Source organism: Mixophyes fleayi, chromosome 6 (genome assembly GCF_038048845.1).
Source record: "Mixophyes fleayi isolate aMixFle1 chromosome 6, aMixFle1.hap1, whole genome shotgun sequence".
In the NCBI taxonomy this organism is placed as follows: Eukaryota; Metazoa; Chordata; class Amphibia; order Anura; family Limnodynastidae; genus Mixophyes; species Mixophyes fleayi.
The window spans coordinates 224,833,702-224,854,677 of NC_134407.1; the positions used below are offsets into that span (position 1 = coordinate 224,833,702).

The 20,976-nt window shown below is 41.1% G+C and overlaps 1 protein-coding gene and 1 pseudogene across 1 annotated transcript in view; one reads left to right on the top strand and one right to left on the bottom strand.

The window, feature by feature from the left end:
* The window catches only part of LOC142160092 (uncharacterized), a 270,628-nt gene that overhangs the window by 86,485 nt on the left and 163,167 nt on the right, over positions 1-20,976 (top strand). The gene's annotated exons all lie outside the window — the stretch shown is intronic.
* Positions 10,895-13,909, bottom strand: LOC142160655 (uncharacterized; annotated as a pseudogene).

A 20,976-nucleotide genomic window follows, 5' to 3' on the forward strand; every position in this document is an offset into this window, starting at 1 on the left:
TGATAATACTCAGAAGAGCTGCTGCAGTTCTGGTAGTTCTGTCAATGTGTACGTTTCAATTGTAATTTATTTCAAAAGACAACTGTGTTTGCAGATTTATCATTTAGTCATTGTTCAAGTTTCTTTGGTACAAAGCCTTCCAGATTCCTTCTTAACCTCAACTGCCGGCTCACATTTAAAGCCGTATTCAGAAACGCAAGTGAAATTTCACAGCTTACTAGTTTCTTATTGGAGTTTGATGGAAAAGTGTTTTGTGTTACTAGAAAATCACCTAGTGACCTCATTATCATTTATTACATTTCCAAACACGCAGATGCTAGGCTCACATTAATGCATACCTGCCAACTTTTCCTGGTTCCTCGCTTCAGGGAGATCCCGGGGAAGGTGGGCGTGCGGGGCTTGACGAATCACATAATTTTGGTACCACCCACTAAACAATTTTGGCCAATTACAGAGGGGGGGGGGGGGCTAAAATGGCACAGTTTTTAGAGAACCTCTAATTTTTTCCGTTATTAATACCCCTCTCCCCGTCACTTATCTATTGCGGGGGCAAGAACCAGGAGGTTGCCCTGCTGTCCCGGGAGGTCTCCCAGAAATGCAAGAGTCTCCCAGTAGGCAACTATGCGTTAAAGAAAAGCAGATAATGAATCTCTAGAGACTGAAGTGTGTCTTACATTTCTGCCTCCATTACTGAAGTCATGTTGTCTTACCTGTCAGTCTTTGATTAAATCTTGGTCTCCATGAAAATGGCCACCTCCATATGCATCAATACATGGACATAGGACACAATTTCTGAACTGTGTCATCATGTCACAGATGGCGAAGCCAACCACGTCTTGTACTGGCTCAGCATGAGGGAGAATGCCAGACTCTTCAGGGAGTGAGGGAGATCACCGCTATTTCAGGGAGTCTCCATGACATTCAGGGAGAGTTGGCAACTATGCAGTAATGGTATCCCAGCCACCTCCTGCCACTGGCTTAGAAACCTTCAATTCGATAGGCAATCTGGAACACCAACGATTTATTTATTAAAAAGGTTCACTTGGTCTATGTGCTGGTAATTTTTGATTAAGTGCTATCCTCTTCTAGAAGCCTTAAAACAAACAATAAATGCCAACCCTTATTTTTTTTTCATTTAGTCAACTTTCTGCTTGCTCTGTACGCGGTGGGAGTGCAGAGTAACCTAAATACCTACTCACACAGGAGGTGAGACCACTGACAGATTATATGGGTCCTAAGAGTTCAGGTTCATTAATAATCATACATATTGATAATGACAAATGCCTACATTTAGCAGTGTTACCAAAACATACATATAGCACCCTGTTTCTGACAAGTATATATGCCGAATCTAAGCACATGTTGTTAGGGCCCACGACCACCAGGATGAGCTTTTAGAACAGTAGTGTAGAGATCTTCACTTTCCCGTAGAGCTTTATATGATCACAGGTACTCAGATGCCCCCAGGACTTAGGCTCCGAGTAGTAAAAGCTCAACCAAGATGGCCGCAGCACAGATGGAACCGGGGGCGCTAGCCCAGACTGGAGCAGGTGGTCAGAGGCAGGCTGAGGTCAGAGGTCCATAGCAAAACAGAGAAGTGCAGATTACAAGCCAAAAGGTCAGGGTCACAGGCAAACAGCAAAGTCCAGAATACAAGCCAAAAGGTCAGGGTCACGAGCAAATAGGCAAGGTCCAAGGTACAGGCAAGGGTCACAACAGCGGTCAGGCAAATAGAAATCCAACAGCAGGTCAGCACAGGAATGGAACGCTATAACTGTCAGGGAGGCTAAGCCCTCCCTGCCTTGAACACAGAAGGTAGCCAATCAGGGCCTTGCCCTGAAACCATCCCCAGGAACTGCCTAATAATTAAATTACACTTAACCAGCAGGCAGTATCGAGTTCTGCACACACGCCTGGCTGCCCTGTACTGCCGGGGCGCGGCGCTCAGAGTCTCGGCATCCGGCTGTTGCCCTAGGAACGTTCAGCCCGATAACCGGAAGTGACGTCCCGGTCAAGGATACGGCTGGGACGCCAGACAGTGAGGGGAGCGAGCTGCGGCGGCTATGGACACCACCGCGTCTCGTAACACATGTATGAGTGTCTGTGGAACCTGAGTGTTTAAAAATGTGACTTGGGTTCTTGGGCCAAAAATCCTCCCATAGCCCAACTGTCTTGGCGGAGGAGAGTTCGCTGGAGTTACGGTATAAGTGTTGCGTTGTGTCATATCGAGTCCTTTTCCCCTTCAGCTGTAATCTGAGTGATGTTGAATGAACACGAGGGCTGTATGTAGGATGTAAGACTGCCCTGCTCGCGAGTCGAGTTACGCGAGTGTGGGTTTTCACTCTGGGAGAACCCCATGAATTTGGAGACTACAGTCTTTAGTCCTGAGTGTAGCCGAGACAGGAAGTAGGTAACCTGATGCCCAGTGTGAGTGAGTAAAGTGAGATGACGGATACAGTGCAGCAGCAGAGATGTGGGAGTTTGAACGACCATCCCGCTATGCAAAGTTGTCAGCTCTTGTGTCAAGAACTGCATTTGAAATTTGACAATGTAAATGAGGTCCTACCTGAGCGACTGAGCTACAGCTGTGTAAACCCAAGAGTATTCCGGAGATAGGTGTCATATTTAGGAATGGAAAACATAACACTATTTGTAACATTAATTAGTGAAATACAAAGACATATTAAGTGCTATCCCTTCTGTGTCGCCCTTCTCTCCCATATCACAGAAACACGCATAGAGCAGAGATTGAGCATAACATCCAATATGCATTAAACTGACTACATCACTAAAGTACCTGTCTGTGTCCTGAAATCAATGCTGAGAATTGTGGTGAGTAATGAAGAAATAAATAGAAGTCCTGGTTTGGTCATTCTTCAGGGGGGAATTTCCGAAACAAAGTATTGCCGGATTGTGGCTGGATCACTTATAAATAACTTATTGTATAAATATATTTAAATTATTAGCTCAATGCGCTAATTGATATCATTGCAAATGTACTGATTTTGATGTTATATTTCTGTATTAGCAATGTACTGATTTATGAGGCAATAGGCATCTGCCAGGGGAGGAAATGTGTTTTCTGTTACTGTCTGAAGGCAGGTAATCTCATGTTAATTAGACCTTTTCATCTCAGTGGCCAACACTTCTGTTTATCCTGAAAGACAGAAGGGGGTAATTAGACTTGCTATCTCTCTAAGACAGAATGCAAGTAAAATAGGAATCTTAACACCCAATTTCAGGAAAGCAAGAGATCAATGTAAATGTTGTTAAAGCTTAAATTAATTGCTTTATCTCCACAGTTAAAGGATATATTACATCCTTGTTATGGCAACCAGTGCGGCATAAACTTGTAGAACTATAGCAGTAGAGGTCTTCACCTATAGCAGCTGCCTTTCCTGTAGAGACTGAATATGCTCACAGGTACTCGGATGCCCCCAGGACTTACACTCAGTGAGGTACAAGTTTATGTTCACACGGCAGCGCACAGTTACAGGAGGTAATACACGGAGTAAGGACCGTTCAGAGATCTGCGGAGTGGCAGAGCACAGATGCAAATGATAGGTGCTAGCTGGATTAGGGTCACAGGCAAATATTCAGAATCCAGGTACAACCAGAAGGTCAGGATCACAGGCAAATATTCAGAATCCAGGAACGGGCAGAGGTCATACACGGGAGAACAATCCAAAGTTAAATACCAACACAGCACAGAAGGTACTGATTTTTTTTACATTGTGTGTATTTTGGTATAGGAAATGTATTTACTTCTGAGAACAGGGGAGGAAATTCGTTTTTTTGTTTTAACCTTTCTAGAGGAAACCCCAGTTAGGCTAATTAGATATTTGCCATCTGTTAGTGACCAACACTTGAATACACAGCAGGGAGTCGTTACCTGTATCCTGCCTTGTTAAAGTGAAAGGAAACCTCTGATCAATGTGATTTAGGATATCACAGATTAGTGTAAATTTTGTTATAAATGGCATTTAAAATACAAGTTTAAAGAACATCTCTCATCCTGATATTAATATTTGAATAAAACATTTCAATCTTTGCGGTGTCATCTCGGATAAGGGGGGATTTGAGTCAGAATCTGTATAAAAAGGAGAGCTGTTTGACCATGTAATATATTATTATACCATCTATACTTCTGAAGATTACTAGTCCCTTACACTAGTGTATGAACTGTCCCTGTTAGGACACTTGAGCTAATAAACATCATTTGCTTCAAGATCCTGCTTGACAACTTCTTCCCTGCTGTAATTCCTGTGACCTGCAGATTAGACCCAAATCTAACTCAATTTCTAGCTGTTCTGAGGTTTGGACCCAGCATTCCAGTACCAACGTTCTGCCTGCTACCCAGCAGCTCTGGTCAGTGTGATAGGCCAGTGGGGAAACCATCCACAGCAACCATGATCTACAGGGAGAGGTCAGGGGTACCAGGCCAGGTGCCCAGTGAGGGGATACACTAGCAGTGACAGTTACCCAGAAGGACGCGGTCCTGGATGTCACAAAGGAGTCGTGTGATGGCAGCAGCTTAAGCCCCTCCTACTGCGTTTAGAGGGCGCATTTGGGATAAAGAAATGGGAGGGTTTCAAGGCAAGCCCAGTCGGTCCCCAGCAACACAACAGACTGGGTGGCAAAGGCGGTCCATCCTGACACACCACCCTTTGACAGGTGACGACGTATCAAGATACTGTTATTCACTTCACTTGTCAGTGGTTTTAATGTTATGGTTGATCAGTGTATGTGCAATATCGCAGAGTACCAGCCGAGTGCACAGAATACACAAAAGTATTCAGTTATTATCACCTGTCAATAATATTGTCATTAATGAAAAAACCTAAACAATTTTTTTTTTCCCCCTTCAATTTTTCCCGAAATGAAATACATTTATCAGGATGTTATTAAAGTCTACTGTACACTAAATTCATTTTTACATTTGCTATTGATTGCAAACACATATTCTAGCATGCATTCGCGACCTGTCATCGCTGTCACTCGGTACTTAAACCTGAACTGTTGCTGGTGCAAATTATTCAATTGAAAAACACGTACCTTAGAGAAGCTACTGCATTGACTCGAGTGTGGCACAACATTACTATACATTGACTATGTGCGTACGCCTCCTCCCTCCCTCCCTCTGCCCCTGACATTGTAGAAGATTTCTTTTGCGTTAGAAGATGAATTGGATGTACTTTTATTCACTGCGGTATAGTCCATTGTTGGCCATGTACAGTGGTACAATTTAATGTAAAATATGGCACGTATTGACATCTACATTCCTTAATGAATCAGGCCCACAGTATCATAGAGTAGGAGAATACAATAACCAGACATTCTTCTGATTTGGAAGCTGTAATCAGAAGTCTGGGTAAATTCACATAGTAGTATTCTCATATTGAACCTGCTTCTGGCTTGCTTTCTACCATCTGGGAGTACTAACACTGTAATATTGCATCATCTGAGCCCGTTTTCCTGATCGTCTGCATATTTTCACCTGTTGTTGTTCACAACGTCAGACAGCAAGGAATCCTCCATGCCCATTTTGGTCTTATCCTCCTGCACCAACTGTAGATTCAGCTTTCACCGCCTCTATTTTAGCAGTGAATATTGTTTGACAAGGTGATATTTCATCCACAATACCTTGAGTTAAGTGTAAGCAGTGTTTCCTTGCAGTCAAAACCAGGGAAAGCCTTGCAGCTGGAACGGAAGTAGACACCTTGGTCTTGAAGGATGAATTTTTACTGTTTTCTAGAGCTTCTCTTTGCCTCTTGAGTGATGCAATGATCCTCCCTGGAACTAAAGAGAGCCCAGGATACAGTCCTGTCTGTAATCCACCCAAGACCATAGAGTAGCTGAAGGAATCCTGTTTGTGCTCAACCTAAAACCATGGGGGACCCTGGCTCTGCTCTGCCTGAAACTGTGGGGACTCCTTTCTGTGCTCTATATGAGAATGTGAACTGTGAACAAGAGGAATTCTAGCTCTTCTCTACCTAAGGCTGTAATAAGTCCATTATGTGATCTACTGAGACTGGGAATTGGAAGAATGCTGTCTGTACTCTACCAAAGACTGTGAGGAATCCTGTCTGTACTCTACCAAAGACTGTGAGGATTCCTGTCTGTACTGTACTCTCCGAAAGACTGTGAGGAATACTGTCTGTACTCTGAAAGACTGTGAGGAATCTGGTCTGTACTCTACTGGAGACTGTGAGGAATCCTGTCTGTACTCAACGAAAGACTGTGAGGATTCCTGTCTGTACTGTACTCTATGAAAGACTGTGAGGAATCCTTTCTGTACTGTAATCTACCAAAGACTTTGAGGAATCCTGTGTGTACTGTACTTTATGAAAGACTGTGATGAATCCTGTCTGTACTGTACTCTACCAAAGAATGTGAAGAATCCTTTCTGTACTCTACCAAAGACTGTAAGGAATCCTGTCTGTACTGTACCAAAGACTGAGGAATCCTGTCTGTACTGTACCAAAGACTGAGGAATCCTGTCTGTACTGTACCAAAGACTGTGAGGAATCTTGTCTGTACTCAACGAAAGACTGTGAGGATTCCTGTCTGTACTGTACTCTACCAAAGACTGTGAGCAATCCTGTCTGTACTCTACCAAAGACTGTGAGGAATCCTGTCTGTACTGTACTCTACCAAAGACTGTGAGGATTCCTGTCAATACTCTACCAAAGACTGTGAGGAATCCTGTCTGTACTGTACTCTACCAAAGACTGTGAGGAATCCTGTCTGTACTCTACGAAAGACTGTGAGGAATCCTGTCTGTACTGTACTCTACCAAAGACTGTGAGGAATCCTGTCTGTACTATACGAAAGACTGTGAGGAATCCTGTCTGTACTGTACTCTACCAAAGACTGTGAGGAATCCTGTCTGTACTCTACGAAATACTTTGAGGAATCCTGTGTGTACTCTATCAAAGACTGCGAGGAATCCTGTCTGTACTGTACTCTACCAAAGACTGAGAAATCCTGTCTGTACTGTACTCTACCAAAGACTGAGAAATCCTGTCTGTACTGTACTCTACCAAAGACTGAGAAATCCTGTCTGTACTGTACCAAAGACTGTGAGGAATCCTGTCTGTACTGTACCAAAGACTGTGAGGATTCCTGTCTATACTCTACCAAAGACTGTGAGGAATCTTGTCTGTACTCAACGAAAGACTGTGAGGATTCCTGTCTGTACTGTACTCTACCAAAGACTGTGAGCAATCCTGTCTGTACTCTACCAAAGACTGTGATGAATCCTGTCTGTACTGTACTCTACCAAAGACTGTGAGGATTCCTGTCAATACTCTACCAAAGACTGTGAGGAATCTTGTCTGTACTCAACGAAAGACTGTGAGGATTCCTGTCTGTACTGTACTCTACCAAAGACTGTGAGCAATCCTGTCTGTACTCTACCAAAGACTGTGAGGAATCCTGTCTGTACTGTACTCTACCAAAGACTGTGAGGAATCCTGTCTGTACTCTACGAAATACTTTGAGGAATCCTGTGTGTACTCTATCAAAGACTGCGAGGAATCCTGTCTGTACTGTACTCTACCAAAGACTGAGAAATCCTGTCTGTCTGTACTCTACCAAAGACTGTAAGGAATCCTGTCTGTACTGTACTCTACCAAAGACTGTGAGGATTCCTGTCAATACTCTACCAAAGACTGTGAGGAATCCTGTCTGTACTGTACTCTACCAAAGACTGTGAGGAATCCTGTCTGTACTCTACGAAATACTTTGAGGAATCCTGTGTGTACTCTATCAAAGACTGCGAGGAATCCTGTCTGTACTGTACTCTACCAAAGACTGAGAAATCCTGTCTGTCTGTACTCTACCAAAGACTGTAAGGAATCCTGTCTGTACTGTACCAAAGACTGTGAGGAATCCTGTCTGTACTGTACCAAAGACTGTGAGGAATCCTGTCTGTACTCTACCAAAGACTGTGAGGAATCCTGTCTGTACTCTACCAAAGACTTGGAGAAATCCTGTCTGTACTGTACTCTATGAAAGACTGTGAGGAATCCTGTCTGTACTGTGCTCTACCAAAGACTGTGAGGAATCCTCTCTCTGCTGCTCCTGAGACCATGCACTGTGGACTGAAGGAATTGTGTCCACAGTGCATGGTCTCAGAAACAGCAGGAGGTCCAATAGGAGGTCCATCCTGTCACAATTATCTTAAAAAACTCTCCAGTGAAGCTATCTGGGCCAGGAGATTTCATGGGTTTTAGATGTGTTATTTTGGAAATTATTTATGTGTCAGTAATTGGTTGAATGAGGCTAGATATAATAAAAACTATCTGTATTCGCAATATGTGGCTGCTTTTGAGAAGAGAGTTGTTCATAGAATGATGTTAAATTGTGTAATTTCTCTTCTCCAGTATATTTCTTTTCTTCTTGCTCTTGTACAAAAAACAGATAAATAAAAAAAAATATGGGATGAAGGTGACTATGTTGATAAATAAAAGATTTTCATTCACATATTTTGAGCCTTATATCATGTAATAATGTTACATAACTGATTAAAAAAAATCATCACAATATTTTAATCCAATATATTTCAATGTAAAAATATGTGGTTCAACAGGTTAAATGAAACTCCTTCAATTCTAACAAAACTATTGTATTGTTTTCTTTCAAATGTCTGCTGCTGGCTCGCTAAGATTAGTGAAAGAGAAGGAGGCGCTTCTTTAAATGAATGAAATGTGTACAAGTGAATAAAAAGATTTCAAAAAGTGCAGCCAGGACAATTAAGACCACATGTTGTCCGGTGCTCTCAAACACACAATATATAAATCACTATGTGTCAGCACATACAGAAGTAGGAGAATCTTGTGCACAATATGGCTATATTGGGATAAGCTCACCTGCATCTACACCCGAACACGCACCTACCCACAGACAAAACCGACCCTATAAAACCATAACACTCACATGAGAGAAATCTCTAACAAAGAACTTCATTCAATTCTAACATTTCGTTTAATCCCACAGGACTCAAGGAATTAATTTGATGAATCCAATACACTTCTTGAGCGCACAATCTTCTAAATCTATCACCACCTCGTTCAGTCATCTTAATATGTTCCATCCACATTAATGAGTGTTATAGTTTTATAGGGCTGGTTTGTCTGTGGGTATGTGCGTGTTCGCGTGTAGATGTATATGTGCACATTTATGTGTGTGTATGTACATCCATATGTGCGCCGGCACGGATATATACTAGGAAGTGGGATCTATTTATACATGTATGCTATGTAGTGTATGGTCTTCCCAATTTCTTTGGGGGATATTTGTTGTTTTCCAAATGGGTAATTTTATCACTACCATTATTGGTTAGAGGTGATGCTTATAGGGATATATTCCTACTATGGTTTAATATTTGAGGTTCACAAATAATTAGAATGAATCAAATAAGAAAACATGTTATTGTGAACGTTATCCCTTGCACAAGCCTGTCGCTTCCAACTGCGCAACATCGCCCGCATCCGACCCTTCCTCTCACAAGACGCCACCAAAACTATCATCCCCGCACTCATCATCTCCCGCCTTCACTACTGCAACCTTCTCCTCACTGGCCTCCCCCTCTCTCATCTCGCCCCCCTCCGCTCTATACTTAATGCGGCTGCTAGACTCATCTTCCTCTCACGCCGCTCCTCCTCTGCCTCCCCTCTCTACCAGGCCTTACACTGGCTCCCCTTCCCCTATAGAATCCTCTTTAAACTCCTTACTACCACTTACAAGGCTCTCTCCCAGTCTACTGCCCCTTATATCTCTGACCTCCTCACCATTCACACTCCTGCCCGCTCCCTGCACTCGGCAAACGACCGTAGCCTCTCCTCCACTCTAATTACCTCTTCTCACTCCAGAATCCAAGACTTCTCCCGAGCTGCCCCCCTGCACTGGAATGACCTCCCTCGCTCCATCCGTCTCGCACCCAATCTGTGCTCCTTCAAACGGGCACTCAAAACTCACCTGTTCCTGAAAGCTTATCAACCGTCCACTTAACCCCTCATCTACTCTGCAGTTCTCCCCTCTCTCCCCTGCCCCTTTTTCTCCCTTGCATCACTGCCTCCCTTTCATGCCTTTTTTGTCCACCTTCCCGTAGGATGTAATCTCCCTTCCTGTCTCCATACCGACTCTTCTGCCCCGTATTTACTCCATCTGTCTGCCCGGAGTTTCTGAAGTATTGGTACTTTGTGTTTATTGTTCTGTAATGTTTCACCCTGTATTGGTCTACTGTATGTACTATGTAAGGCGCTGCGGAAACCTTGTGGCACCCAACAAATAAATGATAATAATAATAATAATAATAATAGACCTATAAAGGATCAATATATAAGATTATTATCTATTTTGTCTTGAAATGTCTCTCTATATCTATCTATATAACAATGATGGCTTATAATGAAACTTGATTAAACGAATTATAGAGCAATTAGAGTAGCGTGTCTCTGTATATATTTTTTATATAGATTTGAAATATATATATTTTATTTTGAATTAGTTTATTATATACATTATATTTTTTATATATTTGTTATGTTTATTGTGGTAATGAAATGGTGAAAATATTTGAGGATGGATATTTTAGATAAGTATATATATCGATATAAGACAAAATGGAGTTTATTATTATGAGTTCATGAAATGATGGTTTATATAAATAAAAATTATTATGACTTATGTAAGGTTTATTATGAGATTCTATTGAACGGAAGCCTATATTATGTATACCTTCTTAATTGAAGGAATAGCACTCACGGGTTAATGACACACCTGTTAAGTAAGTGATGAGAAAGGAGGTCTATATAAAGATCTAATGTGGAAGAAACCAAATCAATTAATGCCTCTGAGGAAATCATTTTCTACGATGAAACGCATCAGACAAAGGATATTTTCTTTATTAGACATCATTCTACTTGTCTCTGCCGCTTATTGGTACAGTTTCATGCTTCCGTGAATCTACAATTTCGGCTTATACCTCTGAATACATGTCGTTCAGGACAAGGGGAGGAGAGTGCACGCTGATCGGACGGCTGATCATCTGTCTGCCGGATCTAGGCTGTTCATTGCAGACCGGAGGGAGCGAAAGAAGTGGGTTTGATCATTCTACCCTAAGGTACCCTGTTTAACCGGACTCTTTCAACATTTTTTGTATCTCACGAAGCAGTTAGACTGACATCTATTGGATCAATTGTATTAATTGGAAGAGTTCATTCCAGAAGACTCATGTGGAATTTATAAGGGTGGATATTTGACTTGGAAAGATCTGTCAGTGAGATCATAGTCCACATGTAAATTGTCTATACTTAATCTAGAGTGGATACGTTTCATGGACTGTTTATTATCATCTACATGACTCTAGTTATCTTATTGGCCTCTATGGTATAACTATTTTTTAGAATATCTGCATATTATGTGATTCTCTTTAACATATACTCATCAGTTGGAATTGTATTGAGTTAATATAGAGCCTATATAAGTATATATGTATTCAAATAATGTGATTTTTTTCATTTGGACAGTATATCTATATTTATTGTTTTTATGTTTGAATTCCAATAAAACAGTTGTTTTTACCATTTCATGAACTCATTTATGGTATTGGCTATTGGTTCCAGCGCTGTTTCCTTTTTCCTTTTGCAGAGAAAACACAGCTTGCTAATTATTAATGAGCACAGAATAAAGCCTCCAGTAATGGATGTCTCAGACATCTGTAGTAATTAAAGATCTTCAGGGACACTGGCAGTCTTTAGTACTTCAAACAGAATAATAACAGTTCAGATAGTTGACGTAAACAATAGTACTCCCAGATGCAATCTTGGTAATGGAGGATATCCAATATCAAAGATCACCTGAAGACAGCAAAAGTCCATGTGCAACTGAGATAAGCCCAGATACCCTCAAGTGTGGTATCAGCAGACAGAGTGATGTAGAAAGATTTCCTTCCTAGCCATCAGACAATTCTTTTGTTCTCTGTACAACGTGTGGTAGTCACTAAGAGAATTCAAAGTAAGCTGCCAAAATGCTGAGTTGGAATATTAATGCAGTTTGCCAAGGTATAGAGCCAGAGTTGAAGCAGAAACCGGTAACTGAAGAATCTTCAAGAGCAGACTGTGCAGGAGTCCAGAGTAAACTCTATCACTGACAAAAATTGCATAGAATAAGAGGGGGTTTTAAACGTCAAAGGTCAAATTAGTTCAGGAGAGAAGCACACTCTAATTTAGTGATGTGCATTGACTGATGCTCACCACAGCTGAGGAGGTACTGAAACATATACAGTTAGTGATTCATGGTCACCAGAGTTAAAGAGGCCATCCCAATATTCCAACACTCGTCTGAGTGAAATTTATGGTGCATTAGTAAGGATCTTTACATTTAACACACTCAGAGAAAGGCTATGGGTTCTTACCTGTATGACGTCTCTGATGACTATTTAGATTTGATTTACAGGGAAAGCATTTCCCACATTCAGAGCAAAAATATGGTTTCTGCCCTGTATGGGACACTCTGATGCATCTGCAGACCTGATTTACTAGTAAAACATTTCCGACATTCACAGCAAGAATATGGTTTCTGTCCTGTGTGAACTCTCTGATGCTTCTTTACATCTGATTTACTAGTAAAACATTTACCACATTCAAAACAACAATATGGTTTCTCTCCTGTATGGAGTCTCTGATGCTTTTCCATATCTGAATTATTGGTAAAACATTTACCACAGTCAGAGCAAGAATATGTTTTGTCTCCTGTATGGAGTCTCTGATGCTTATTCATAGCAGATATACTGGTGAAACATTTACCACATTCAGAACAAGAATGTGGTTTCTCTCCTGTATGATGTCTCTGATGCTTTTCCAGATATGCTGTACAGGTAAAACATTTCCCACACTCTGAGCAAGAATATGGTTTCTGTTCTGTATGGATTCTCTGGTGCTTTTTCACATCTGCTTTCCTGGTAAAACATTTCCCACATTCAGAGCAAGAATATGGCTTCTCTCCTGTATGGATTCTCTAATGCTGTTCCAAATTTTCTTTCCTTTTAAAACATTTTCCACATTCAGAGCAAGGCCAAGATTTGTTTTTACAGTGATTGATCTGTTCTGTCCTTTGGTGTCTAGCACAGCTGATCCTGTCCTTAAAACACATTTCACCATTTGAAGATGATTCTGGCTCCTCCTTAATATGAGTAGATGCATATTGTGTATGATCTGTGGGTGTATAAATGTCAGTGTCTGTGAGGTTTCCTACATCACATGAGACTGGTTCCTCCTTAATATAAGTAGATGTATATTGTGTATGATCTATGGGTGTATAAATGTCAGTTTCTGTGAGGTTTCCTCCATCACATGAGACTGATTCTTCCTTAATATCAGTAGATGTATATTGTGTATGATATGTGGGTGTATAAATGTCAGTATCTGTGAGGTTTCCTCCATCACATGAGACTGATTCCTCCTTAATATAAGTAGATGTATATTGTGTATGATCTATGGGTGTATAAATGTCAGTGTCTGTGAGGTTTCCTCTATCACATGAGGCTCATTCCTCCTTAATATGTGTAGATGGATCTTTAAATCGTTCTGTTAGGAAAAATGGATTGTGGTTAGATTTATAAAATGTAATTTTATCCTTTCTACTAATAACATTAAATAACAGTATAAATCTTGCTGTCTATCCATATGTATCATAATTAGGGATTCCAATATTAAAAGAAAAAGCCAGAAATCTCTCACTAATGGCTTACTTGGTATTTTCAGTTGAAATAAGGAACAGAGCAAAATCGTATTACTAGTTGTGTTGCCCCCACAGCATTTGATGGCCTTATCATTGAAAGGTAATTAAGTCCTCGTCCCACCTCAGAAATCAGATGCACTTCTCCATTATGGGAGAAACGCATCAGGTTCCTGTTTAATGAACAATGCTAGTTGCAGTAGTATCAGGGCCACAGGTGAAAACCATAGGGGTTCCCAAAGCAGGCAGGTAATAGGTGTGGTATGAAAACCTTAGGTGGGACCCTAGGAAAACCATAAGATACTCTCAAAACAAGCTGCAGCGCCCCCTAGTGTCTGATACCAATGCAATTATATTTAATGATGAAACACTAAACGGGTGCTTCTAGAACGCAGGCGTTGGGTGGCAGCGTAGTGGGTAGAACTGCAAGGGAAGGGTCTGGAATGTCCACCAATGCTGAGGAGGAACGCAAAAGCCAAGGTTATTAAGGTGCCGCCTCTCCGTTACATCATTAAAAAAAAATAAAAAATATGACTGTGATTAAACCTCCTCTTACCCAGTGATGTGAGGGGCTGGTGATTCTCCATCATCACGTCCTTGTACAGATCCTTGTGTCCTCCTAAATACTCCCCGTCCTACATGGAGAAATAGACAGTGACATCATCCACCTTATAGGAACATGACACACACAATGGTCATCACCCAGACATATCCCCTGGTGTTACTGTATAATGTCCAATTCCCAGCAGTCATCTCTCCAGTCAGCAGCTGAATGATCTTGTTGGTGAGGTCCAGGATCTTCTGGTCAATGTCTCCCTCGTCAGTAAAGGAGATGGAGGCACCATGATTGGACTCTGGTTTCAATCCTCCTGATACACAGACGGCTGCTGGGTGTCACAAGCTCACCAGATGTCTTCTTCACTACTGTGTAATCCTGTGTATTGAAAAATAATATTATCCCTATGTGCAAAGACCTATACTAGTAACTAAAGCCCAGGTGTTAATGCAGACATAAGGAATGTCAATGTGACATTTACAGAATCCCTCACATCTACAGTCAGGTCCCTGCTTTATTAATAGAGATAAGTACTGTATATAGTTCTGTAAAACATATCTCACAGAAGAGCTGCTACAATGGTACATGGGCTGCAAAGTAAAACATATCAGGAAATACTTTGAGAGCAGAACTTGTCCAGCTGAGCGGAGAGAAGGACAGAGGTGATATGATAGAACAGTATTAATATCAGGAAGGTTGTATTGGTTCAAATAAGAGGATATCTAGAACAAGGAGGACACTTTAATATTGGAAGAAGACTGAAAGGTAACACAAGGAAGACTTTGTAGAGACTGGGTGATAGACCCATGGAATAGTCTCCAATATGGGACAATCATACAGCTATTGTTTATATTAGATTGTATTATAAAAAGCACACAAAAATATCAGAATATACTCACCTACTGGCCCTTTTCTGCCGTCCCATTCTATGACAAGGAAACCACAAATGAATTTTAAGCATGTAACATGTTACAGGAAGGATAACTGTGACATCTTTAATTGTCACTATCTTTCAAGTAATGACAAACATCTACTGAAATAATGTTTATAGGGATCTGTCTAGTCTCTCAATACAGACCCCTCTACTCTATATAATAATCCCCCATATCAGTGTGTGCTGGGAGTTATTACTCCCATATATCACTGTACAGTCCCCTCTACTCTATATAATAATCCCCCATATCAGTGTGTGCTGGGAGTTATTACTCCCCATATATCACTGTACAGTCCCCTCTCCTCTATGTAATAATAATAATAATCCCCCATATCAGTGTGTGCTGGGAGTTATTACTCCCCATATATCACTGTACAGTCCCCTCTACTCTATATAATAATCCCCCATATCAGTGTGTGCTAGGAGTTATTACTCCCCATATATCACTGTACAGTCCCCTCTACTCTATATAATAATCCCCCATATCAGTGTGTGCTAGGAGTTATTACTCCCCATATATCACTGTACAGACCCCTCTACTCTATATAATAATCCCCCCATATCAGTGTGTGCTGGGAGTTATTACTCCCCATATATCACTGTACAGTCCCCTCTCCTCTATATAATAATAATAATAATCCCCCATATCAGTGTGTGCTGGGAGTTATTACTCCCCATATATCACTGTACAGTCCCCTCTCCTCTATATAATAATAATAATAATCCCCCATATCAGTGTGTGCTGGGAGTTATTACTCCCCATATATCACTGTACAGTCCCCTCTCCTCTATATAATAATAATAACCCCCCATATCAGTGTGTGCTAGGAGTTATTACTCCCCATATATCACTGTACAGTCCCCTCTCCTCTATATAATAATAATAATCCCCCATATCAGTGTGTGCTGGGAGTTATTACTCCCCATATATCACTGTACAGTCCCCTCTCCTCTATATAATAATAATAATCCCCCATATCAGTGTGTGCTAGGAGTTATTACTCCCCATATATCACTGTACAGACCCCTCTACTCTATATAATAATCCCCCCATATCAGTGTGTGCTGGGAGTTATTACTCCCCATATATCACTGTACAGTCCCCTCTCCTCTATATAATAATAATAATAATAATCCCCCATATCAGTGTGTGCTGGGAGTTATTACTCCCCATATATCACTGTACAGTCCCCTCTCCTCTATATAATAATAATAATAATCCCCCATATCAGTGTGTGCTGGGAGTTATTACTCCCCATATATCACTGTACAGTCCCCTCTCCTCTATATAATAATAATAATCCCCCATATCAGTGTGTGCTGGGAGTTATTACTCCCCATATATCACTGTACAGTCCCCTCTCCTCTATATAATAATAATAATCCCCCATATCAGTGTGTGCTGGGAGTTATTACTCCCATATATCACTGTACAGACCCCTCTCCTCTATATAATAATAATAATCCCCATATCAGTGTGTGCTGGGAGTTATTACTCCCCATATATCACTGTACAGACCCCTCTCCTCTATATAATAATAATAATAATAATCCCCATATCAGTGTGTGCTGGGAGTTATTACTCCCCATATATCACTGTACAGACCCCTCTCCTCTATATAATAATAATCCCCCATATCAGTGTGTGCTGGGAGTTATTACTCCCATATATCACTGTACAGACCCCTCTCCTCTATATAATAATAATAATCCCCCATATCTGTGTGTGCTGGGAGTTATTACTCCCATATATCACTGTACAGTCCCCTCTCCTCTATATAATAATAATCCCCCATATCAGTGTGTGCTGGGAGTTATTACTCCCATATATCACTGTACAGTCCCCTCTCTTCTATATAATAATAATAATCCCCATATCAGTGTGTGCTGGGCGTTATTACTCCCATATATCACTGTACAGACCCCTCTCCTCTATATAATAATAATAATCCCCCATATCAGTGTGTGCTGGGAGTTATTACTCCCATATATCACTGTACAGTCCCCTCTCTTCTATATAATAATAATAATCCCCATATCAGTGTGTGCTGGGCGTTATTACTCCCATATATCACTGTACAGACCCCTCTCCTCTATATAATAATAATAATCCCCCATATCAGTGTGTGCTGGGAGTTATTACTCCCCATATATCACTGTACAGACCCCTCTCCTCTATATAATAATCCCCCATATCAGTTTGTGCTGGGAGTTATTACTCCCATATATCACTGTACAGACCCCTCTACTCTATATAATAATCCTCCCATATCAGTGTGTGCTGGGAGTTATTACTCCCCATATATCACTGTACAGACCCCTCTCCTCTATATAATAATAATAATAATAATAATCCCCCATATCAGTGTGTGCTGAGAGTTATTATTCCCCATATATCACTGTACAGTCCCCTCTCCTCTATATAATAATAATAATCCCCCATATCAGTGTGTGCTGGGAGTTATTACTCCCATATATCACTGTACAGTCCCCTCTCCTCTATATAATAATAATAATCCCCCATATCAGTGTGTGCTGGGAGTTATTACTCCCCATATATCACTGTACAGTCCCCTCTCCTCTATATAATAATAATAATCCCCCATATCAGTGTGTGCTGGGAGTTATTACTCCCCATATATCACTGTACAGTCCCCTCTCCTCTATATAATTCCTAATATCAGTGTTTGATTTTATTAATAGTAGGTTTCTTATAGTCACTTAGTAAATCACTGGTATTATTTGGACATACGTTCCACTGGGAACAACACTGGCGTAGTGTGGCAGAAAATCAGTGGTTTATTTTGATAGTAAACTGAAAATGCTGAAGTGGTTTAAACAGTGTTGAGAGACAAAAGAGAATACAGATTTGTTTAATGGTGGTCTAATGGAATTTGGACACCTTGTATGAGAGATAATAAAACATGTAATACGAGTGTGTCTAGCTGACCCTCATCAGGCAGCATGTAATATAGATCTATCAAGGTATGATAAGGGACAGACTGAATGAATGTGAGAGACTGAAGGAGGAGAATTTTTCATTAAGGGAGGAACTAGCTTTACTCTCTAGTTTATATGAGTGATCAACAAATGCAGAATTGTGAATTAGAGCAACAATTGTCCAAATATGGGGTAGACGTCGTAAATAGAAAGCAAAGGAGGAGGATAGTGGTTATAAAACTGTTAATTCAGAAACAAGTCTGGGAAGAATTAACCCATACTGGTACAAATTCTTCCGATGAAGAGAATCACAGAATATATAGCAGGGCAAGTAGGGCCTATTATGCACACTTACCAACTCTCCCGGAAAGTCCGGGAGGCTCCCGAAATTTGGGTCAGTCTCCTGGACTCCCGGGAGAGCTGGCATTTCTCCCGCATCCCGAAATTCCCTTGCTAAAGTTTGGCCCCGCCCCCGCAAAAAATCTGCATTTTACTCGTGGTGGCGTGGCCAAGATGACATCGATGGCGCCCCGCCCTATCCCGGACGTCGCCTACTGGAAGTATGCTATAAGCAGAGCAGCAGAGAAGAGAATATAAATAGGATGGAAGTGAGACAGTTTAACCGCAGTCCATAGCTAGATCCACTAAGGAAACCAGGTCATATACTGCAACAGAATTACCAGAAATGGGGAATAAAGACAGACAAAGATATAATGAGGATTTGTTAAGATTGTGGGAAACTGGAGCAGACGGTGTGATGTTAACTAATACAGAAAGCGTTGGATTGGGATCAGTGTGGATGCCGGTGTCAGATTATAAATACAGAGAGCAAAGGAGACTGAAAATGCATTTTAATTCTTTAGTGAGATATTCAATGGTGCAAGTGTATGATCATCCGTCTGACTTGTTACTTAAAACACCTGGGTATGATACAGGAGCAGGGATTCACAGAGTGCATGAATTCGCAGTTGTTGAACCATGTTGCTCTATACCCTGCTAAGAAGGATGCTGTTGACACTGGTTTCTTTGTAAATGTGGTGTGGACCTGATATGGCAAAAGTAACCCCGGTAACACAATTGTTGCAGACAGCTCCTGTTCATTCAAAATCTACTTTATTTGCAATGTTGTCTGTTAAACAAACTGTTGATACAACAGTATTTGATGTGTGTACAATGTTGAGTCAGTTAGCAGAGTTAGACACCATTAGCAAGCACAGGCAACGTCCTGTAACAGGAGGGGTGGGAGGACAACAGAAACAGTGTAAGTCCCCCACCACAAGTACTCAAAAGTAAATAGGAAACAAATGTTTCTTGATTTGTTAAATACAGGAGTAAGTAAAGCCGAAATAGATACTATACCGACTGCAGATTTGTTTAAACAGTGCAAAGCAATGCAAGAGAAACACAAGGGTATTATCTCTAAGCACATTGCAAACAGTGACGTGGAAAAGGTAGCACTTCCTCCCCCAGTGACACCCACAGCACCACCATTTTGTTTAACCCATAAGTACAAAATACACTTGAAACGTAGGGACTGATGTCCCTATGTAACAGTGGCAATATACCGGTAACCAAATGTGAGCCCTATAAGATGTACAGCTTTGCTGGACACAGGAGCAGAGGTCTCAATATTCCATATTTCACATCTTCCCACTTCACAGCACACATGGGAAGCTGCAGCAGGTTAGGAGGTAGGCACATGTGTGTAGTCCGTGTCCAATGCAGACTCCATATAGGAATAGGACCAATGTTACCTGCTGAAGTGTTGGTATCTGAACTACCAGATAACATCATTGGAATGGATGTTTTGAGAGGGTAGTCCATAGACACACTAACGGGTGCTTCTGTTTTTGGCTGTTCTGCAAGATCCTTCATGGTGTCTGCAGTAAAACTGATAATTAGAAGGAATACACAATGGTCCCCAGTATACATTCCTCCTCCAGCACAGCCTTTAGACATCACACAGTTCTGCATACAAGGAGGTTTAAAAGAAACGGGAGAAACTGTGCCCAGTAAATGCTCCATTGTATCCAATAAAGAGACCGGATGGTTCATATAGACTCACAATCGATTACAAGGGTCTCAACAAGGAAGCTCCTCTCTTTACGGCTGGAGTACCTGATATGATCACCATAGTGGAGAAAATCACTAAAACAGCAGGAGAATGGCATTGCTGTATTAGATCTGACAAATGCTTTCTTTTCAATTCCTATTAATGCCAAGTTCCAGGAACAATTTGCTATACTTGGGATGGAAGACAATACACTCTTGCTGTTTTTCCACAGGGCTACCTTCACAGACCTACCATTTGTCATGGACTGGTTGCATGTGACATTGCCAATGGTACAGCACAGGTCACTTGCCAAGTGTATCATTACATTGATGACATAAATTTGTCAGGTGAATCAAAGGAGCAGGTGACACAGGATTTAAAGCCTGTTTCTGATTTTATGCTTAATCGCGGCTGGATGGTAAATCCTGGTAAAGGACAAGACCCAATGCAGACAGCTAGATTTCTGGGTACGATATGGTCAGGATCACAGCGTACTATACCTCAACCAAAGCTGCAAAACAAGCAATACAGACCCATAATGCTCTAGGTCTACTACACTCAGATCAGCCTTTCTAGACGATACTGTGACAGAACATGGAACGTCACGGGCTCTCTGGCAGAAGTCATCAACTCCAGGAGATAGAAAGACTCCTGTTGGATTTTAGGCTACACACTCACCTGTAGAGAAGCAGCTACTGGCTGCATACATCATCATCATCATCATCATTTATTTATATAGCGCCAACATAT